Source organism: Crocuta crocuta, unplaced genomic scaffold (assembly GCF_008692635.1).
Source record: "Crocuta crocuta isolate KB4526 unplaced genomic scaffold, BGI_CrCroc_1.0 scaffold561, whole genome shotgun sequence".
NCBI classification, from domain to species: domain Eukaryota; kingdom Metazoa; phylum Chordata; class Mammalia; order Carnivora; family Hyaenidae; genus Crocuta; species Crocuta crocuta.
The window spans coordinates 4,228,668-4,237,021 of record NW_027530529.1 but is presented as its reverse complement, the minus strand read 5'-3'; positions in this window follow the sequence as shown (position 1 = coordinate 4,237,021).

Genomic DNA, 8,354 nt, shown 5'->3' with positions numbered 1-8,354 from the left:
ATGCAGATAATTAAGAAAGATTAATTTTTTGGCATAATTTATATTTACAAATGCATATGTACATAGAAACAGATTTTGCATAATCATTTTTAAAGTATTAACATGAACTAAATTAAGAGGATAAAAGATAAGGAATTAAAGATAATATGTTTACTGGCCAAATACATGAGGCATTTGATATACAGTCTTCTACTCTGTGTGTGTCTATGTTGAAAAAGTTTAGTTACACACTGGGTAAAAAAAATATATATATATATGTATATATATATATATATATATATATTTGTTCATATATATATTTTGTGCTGAGAAATTCAGAATCACAAATCATCCCCCACAGTTGACTAGATATCCTGCCTCTGATTTATGATAGCATCCTGAGTGACTCTGAGAAATTAAATAACCTTTCCAAGGTTACACTTAGAAGTGTGAAAAAGCAGTTCTGTAGAGTAAGATATCAATTCAAAATATGGAAGAACTTTCTAAAATCAAGAATATGGGATGGTTCCTATGTAAGAGTCACCTCTGCCTCACTCACAATGTTTTTAAAATTATAATAATCACTTGTCAGAAATGGTATAGATATTTTCCTGTAGAGGGGTGAGAATGAGGATGAAGTGGTTGTTATTCAGTACACTAAATATGTTCCAAATGGAATTGAGCATAAATCTAAGGTACTCACACAGAATTACTTCTTAGACAAGGTAACGAGGCAATATTCTAATCATATAATTACGAGTCAATACCTGGGCTCCAGTCCAATTTCTGATTCAGTAGCTCTGAAGTTGGGTAGAAGCATTGCCATTTCTAAGTCTCCAGGTGATGCTGAAGCTACAGGTCCAAACTGTAATAGCATGGTGAATTTAGAATGAATATGTTGAATGCTTTAAGTAAGTAATTTTTCTTCATTGTATGTATTATCTCCATTCTTCTATATAAATGGTTGCCAGTGTTTGCTATATGTATGTGTGCATGCATGTATGTGTATGTATATGTATAAATACATACATACACCCATTTCCCAGGAGGTTTTTGACTTTGTAAATGTCATCATGGTCCCCTTGGGTAATCTATTCACTCTTTTTATTTAAATTACCATCTGTAGCTTAATAACTTTCAATTACCTTTTTTAGACCCAGAGTCTTTCATTCAACATAAACATATTAAGTGCCTTCTATGTGGAAGACATTGTGTGAAGGGGCCTCCTAAGTACTGATGCTTAAGGACAATATTGCAACCATTTATATTCATCATAGTTCACACCCCATTACCCTTGGCCAGCTACTTAAGAGATAAGTGCCTCTGGTCATCTTTTATTATAAGCTCACCTCTATACCTCTTTCTAATTCCCATGCTCTGATCTAACTTTCTTCTCCTTTCATAACTAATGGACCCCTGTATTCCTTTATTATGCTGTATGGATAATCAGTTCCCTAACTACCATTATCTTCTACATCTTCAGACTTTTCAGTGAATATGCTCCATACCTCATATCTCAGCATAAACTTCTTTCTTTTCTTCTGTGAATCTGACTTATCCTATTCTTTCAAATAAAACCTTCTTATTTTTGTTTATCATATCATTGGTCAATAGTGTATCAAGACCTCCAAATAAGTAAGGTTGATATAGATGATGATAATGAGAAAAAGGAAAAAAAAAAGTACAGAACAAAGAATCTCTTTGAGAAGGAAGTAAACTATTTGGGAATCATGTATATAAGTCCTAAAACGGGGAAATGGAACCAAGCAAAACATTTTCAACAAGGTACTTTATAGATTCGTTACTTATCTGTTGCTGCACAGAAAATTATCCAAACCATAGTTTGTATATATTACAGTTTTCATGGAGCAGACACTTAAGGTCAGTTTAACTGAATGGTCTAACAAGAAGTTAAAGTCAACAAGTAGCCCAAGGTTATAATAACTTGAAGACTCAAGGATCTATTCCAAATGTGGCTCATTCACATAATGAGAAAGTTGGATTGGCTGTGGATGAGCTCGCTGTACCCCTTCATGTGGTCCTTTCCATGAGGACTATTGTCTGAACTTACGATATGGTGACTGGCTTCACCCAGAGCAAGTATTCTAACAGGTCAAAACAGAAGCTACAGTGTCTTTTATAACCTAACCTTGGAAGTTGTACACCGCCGCTCTTACCATATTCTACTAGTCTGAGAGGCCAGCTATGATTTAATGTAGAAACAGCCTGAATAAAAGGGCATGAATACAAACAGGTAGGGATCACTGGGGGTCATCAAAGGCCAGCTATCACTATAGGATTAATAAAAACTAAGTTTTGTACTTCTGAAACCCCGTACCTTTAAGATCTGGGAAGGAGGTTGGTCTTTTACACTGCTTTTTATTCATTATTCATTTTTATTCATTATTTACGTATTCATTCATACACTGCTTTTTTTTTTTAAGTTTTATAACATCTTGTTGAAGTCAGTGAAACACGTAAACTGTTTTTTCTTTTAAGATGAAACCTTTAATATTTTACTCAACTTTGATATCTGTGGTAAACTGTAGGATAAAATCTGAATAAAGCTAAACCAACATCACATTATAAAAATACACTCCCAATAAGCATATTTTTATGTTTTTAAGTAGTAATAGGTATTGACTAAAACGTGCTAGACTTTCGGCTAATTTACATAGATTAACTTATACCATGACCACTTGAACTGACTTATTCTCTCCATTTTAAAATGAAAGGACTGAAGTTTAGGAACTTAAGTACCTTGTCAAGGCCATACAACAAATTCAAGTGTGGATTATAATATTAAATTCTCTCATTTATCTCAGCCAGCATTTACCTAAGTGAGTGTTTCAGTGTAGTTCTAGACCAAATGAATCCTGTAAAACAGAAGAGTTCCAGAACAATATTTAGGAATGACTTCATATTGTATTTCATTTTTGGATAGGCAAGTGTTCACAGTAACATATTAAAGAATGTCTAAGTTCCATAATAAGGAAACATCTTAAGCTTTTATAATGTTTTGGTTAACATTTATCTGACTTATACTTGCAGGAAACACACCTTATTGACTTATTTATATTTGAGTATAGTTGATGCACAGTGTTTTAATAGTTTCAGGTATACACAGATTGCTCCAATAACTCTGTATATTATGCTATGGTCACTACATGTGTATCTACCACCTGTCACTCTGAAACCCAATTTTAATACCACTGATTACATTTCCTTATGTTGTACCTTTCATTCCCATGGCTTACTCATTCTGTAAGTAGAAGCCTGACTCTTCCACTCCCCTTTACTCATTTTACCCATTCTCTCCCTTCCCTCCCCTTTGGTAACATTAGTTTTCTGTGTTTATAGGTCTGATTCTGCTTTTCGTTTGTTTGCTCATTTATTTTAGTTTTTTTTAGATCCCACATATAAGTGAAGTAATCTGGTATCTGTCTTTGTCTGACTTATTTCACTCAGCAGAATATCCTCTAGGTCCATCATTATTGTTGCAAATGGCATGATCTCATCCTTTTTTATAGCTGAGTAATATTGCAGTGTGTGTGTGTATACTTCATTTTGTCTAGTTATCTATTTAAAGTTTAGCATTATATTAAATAGCCACTTTTGAGATAATTCAGGTCCATATAATAAGTATTTAATGAGTATCTTCTAGAGGTGTTATAAACTTGTTCAGAAAGGAGGTCTCACTTTGGTTACAGAGGTCTACATTGTGTGTCCCCTGTCTACTTCAACTTCCTGCCTTGCTCTCCTTCACTGACTGTACTCTTATATCCTGGCCTTTATTTAGTTCTTCCAGCACACTAGACTTTCTCCAGCTGCCAGACCTTGCATGTTATAGTCTATCATTTCAAAATACTCTTTTTCAAATGTGAGAGTCATTCATTTTTACTATTTCTCAGCTTAAATGATCCTGCTCAGTGAAGCTGTATTTGGTTATGTGACATAAGGTTGGATACTCACATTATTTTCTCTCACAGATCTCTTGATGGCTTTATTTATGACATCATCACAACTTATCATATATTTTACATGTGTGTGTGTATGTATATAGAATGTGTCTATGATCTACCTATATCTGTGTATTTCTTTACTCATTTTGTCTTTTTCATGGTCTGTTCTTCATGTGGACCAAGCTGTAGATTCTTTGTTTTCATAATATGTACTCAAAACTGAGTGCATTTCCTAGCCTATATATCCTTCAGTGTATATATGCAAATGAATGGTAAAAATTAATACAGTAATAGCTAAGAGTAGGGCCTAAAAATAGTGTTCTTAATATAAAGCAAGCACTATTATAAAATCTCTTTATATATGCAATTATTTAACTCTCATTAGAATGCTATCAGATAGAAACTATTATCATCTCTATTTTTAGATGAGAAAACTAAGATGAAGGCAGGTTAAATAACTTGTCCAAGATTTTACTGATAGTATTTGGCCAAGCCAGGCCATCTTTAGAGAGACCACTGGGATAGGGCATGCACATTATTGACGGAATAAAGAATAACACATAAATAACAGGCTTGAACATACAAACATACAGAAATAATGCCTTATAAGTCATATTTTAATGTTATAAAACTTCTTGTCATGTATGTATTTTGAAATATGCATGGGTCTAGACAAAGTCTTGTGGAGGCAACAAGACATTGTCCTGTGAGGGAGAAAGACACCTACATGGATAATTTTGTATAATTGCTACTTTCTGAGAGCACGTTATTGTGAGTACATAGACTTTGAGAATCAGAGCAGGCTCCCTAGAACAGGTAATATTTAATGTGGTTCTTAAAGAATGAGCGTAGGTGTTCAATGAATAAACATTTTGCAGAAAACATCCTAGGCAGAGCATAAACAGAAACACCAATATAAGAAAATGCATGTTGTACCCAAGTGATGACCAGTGACTGTGCATTCCTGGAGCTTTTAGTACAAAAGCCAAGAACCTTAAGAGATAAAGCCAGCAGAGCCTGGATCTCAAAGTTTGCAGAACATAATTGTAAGCAATAACATATAGGACTGCCTTTTGGATAGGATGGATTTGAACTATGTTTCAAATAACTTTTTTAGGAGAGAGTTCTATAACTGGAGGTTATTCCAGTTAATTAAAACATTAGGAACAAAAGTAGAAATTGTATGCATATTTTGAGGAAAAGTGAGATGGTGTTATTGTGGTATCACTAGGTCTTTTCATTAATATTTCATGGGGAGAACTGAAAGTTTAAGAGCTAGGTTGATGCAAGAATGCTGAGATTGAGGATCAATAAGCAAACTGAAAGAGAAGCTCTGTCCCCAGCACCATAACTTCAGTAAGTTACCTAACCTTACTGAACCTCATTTCAGTCTATCTATTCCTTCATGGTGAAAGTAACAGTGACATTGATAACAGGAATGATAGACATTGCATACTAATGCCAGGCAGATATCTGATACTTCACATGGGTAATGTAAAGATAATATTTTTTTACTTGTTGATATCACTACTATAGACATGTAGCCTATGACAACATAGGGAAGCTATGGTGGGAAGAGGAATTTAGTTGGTCTTAAAAAGTCTGTGTCATTACAAATATTATGTTGATGAAAGCAGGAGTAATTTGAGGTCCTACCAGCTGGTAACTCAGGAACTCCTTGATTGGTCTGGATTATGGCATGGACACACCAAGTAATTTCTTACATTACTGCTTTAGACCACAGAGGCAGGTCATCCCAGATGAAGCCTAGAGGAAGTCAAGATACAGCATATTGCTTTATAACTAAAGGTATGACCAAGACAGGTATCACTGTCCATCAACTGGAAGTCTTCCTTTTCCATTTAGTGCTGTGATTTAAAAGGTTACTGAGATACTGAGATTGCAGGCTTTTGGGGCGGGGTGGGGGGGAAGCAAAGTCTTGATTTATGTTAAGAAGGATCATGTGGTATTCTTCACAAGTCCAAGGAGTTGGCCCAGTGCCCCCATACAATCCAGTTTAGCTAATCACATATTTTTCCCCCTTTAAATACCTTTTCTGTGAAAATCAGTACAAAATTTGTGTAGCCAGGACCCTGGAGGTCAATCCAAATTAGAGTCAACATTTTACGTTTCACAATTGCCTAAATAATAGAATTCGATAACCACATCCTCGGGGAAATGTTCAGTTAAAGTTCAGGTGTTTAGGAACATAACCTGAGGTATGATTGAGACTAGGATATTTTAGCAGGATAACTCTCAAACTTTGTTGTCTAGGAATATAGAGTTGATGGTTTCTTCTTTTTTTTCCTTTTCATCACTTAAAGCTGTTTTATTTTTATTATAAATATGAAATAATTCTCTTTTCCTTAACAAACAAAATAGAAACAAATTGAGTGACTTCTTGGTTTATTTTTGTTTTTGTCCTTTTATGAAAACAAATGTTGTCTTCATAAGAGTTGCTTACACATATGAGATGATTATTCACTAATTTCCTCAAAAGGTAATTTTCTCATTTATTACATCTTCCAAAGGAGAATAACTTCAAGCTAAATTAATTGTTTCAAATTAGTAAAGATTTCAACTTCTCCTTAGTGAATAGCAAATGATCCAAATATTTTGAAGAGGTGTCGATAATATGACTCTAGGTATCTTTCTGTAGACCAAAGTATAATACAACTGTCAAGAAACCGATTAGAACGGTAAAATATGTTTAAAGCATTTTGAAGTCTTCTGTTCTGCAGAAATCTCTAAAACATACAGCTTTAGCTTTAAACAAAATCTGTATTTTAAAGTTATTTTTAAAATAGCTCTAAAAACTTTGTATTAGCACTGATGTGCCAGTAGTCATTTACCACTAGAAAAGTGAGCATATTATATAAAAAAACAATTTGTGTATTTATTTTCAGATCCAACTGAATCCTACAATTTGGACATATGTGGCTCTATGGTTCTCTGTTTTGTTCTGTTTTTGATTTGCAAGAGAATGTGAGGTTTATCTAATCTGACTCTCCCTTTCTTTGATGAATAGTATTGAGAGTCAGTGATAAGCCAAACATAGTGATGGGTGAAATTCCTGCAGATTCCATCCAAACCATTGGAGACGTTTCTGCAGAATACAGTGGTTTTATTTAAAGAAAATACCATAACAATGACACAGTTTAGAGCTGCATATAGTATATGGGTCACATTTACATATTATCTTATTTAATGGAATCACAAAACATTATTAGTTTGCCTTCACTGAATTCTTCTTTTGTCTTTTTAATAATATTTTTCCCATGACTATATTAAGTACCTATGTGAGAAAAAAATGGGGAATAAGACAGAAAGTAACCCTTCCAAGATCACACAACTTGATTGGCTTGAATTTACATGTTCTGACTCCAAATATGGTAGATTTCCCTATCTGAGGTTATTTGCATTTTAATTAGAAATCTGGGAAAAGTACTTCTAATTACCTGAACACTTTGTCTAATATATGTGATCTTTGAAAAGAATCAGTTTTTAAAGGTTTCTTCTCTGCCTTTCAGTTGAATTTCCTTTTCTGCTTTGTTTTGATTGAACTTGTAAGCCTTTACTTCATATATTAAAAAAAAAAAATAATGAAACTTATCTTTAACTGTTTCCAAAGAGTCCAGGAACCTGTTTGTAAGTTACAAAAAAGGGGAGGAGGGCGCCTGGGTGGCTTAGTTTGTTAAGTGTCCAACTTTGGCTCAGGTCATGCTCTCAAAGTCAGTGAGTTTGAGCCCTGAGTAAGACGTTGTGCTGACACTGGGAGCCTGAAGCTTGCTTCAGATTCTGTGTTTCCCTCTCTCTCTTCTCCTCCCCTGCTTGTGCTCTTTCTCTCAAAAATAAATATTAAAAAAAACTAAAACAAACAAATAAATAAGCATATAAATATTTAGGAATACTCTCAGAATGCCATTATTAATAATACTCTTTTACATCAAGCATGTGACTTCTAAAAAGAAACAAAACATACATGTAACTCAGCACCTGTGGACTGCCTGAACTTCCTTTACATTGAAGTCATTTATCTGACAACAGCAATTAAATAATAGAGCATACTAAATACAGTTTAAATACCTATAAGTGCTTCGTGTACCCCAATGTTCATAGCAGCACTCTCCACAATAGCTAAAACATGGAAAGAGCCTAAGTGTCCATCAACAGATGAATGGATCAAGAAGATGTGGTTTATCTATACCATGGAATACTACATGGCAATGAGAAACAGTGAAATCTGGCCATGTGTAGCCACATGGATGGACCTTGAGGGTGTTATGCTGAGCGAAATAAGTCAGGCAGAGAAGGACAAATACCATATGTTTGCACGTATAGGAGGATTAGGAGGAACTTGACGGAGGAACAAGGGGGAGAAGAAGGGCAGAAATGATGGGGGAAAGGGAGAGA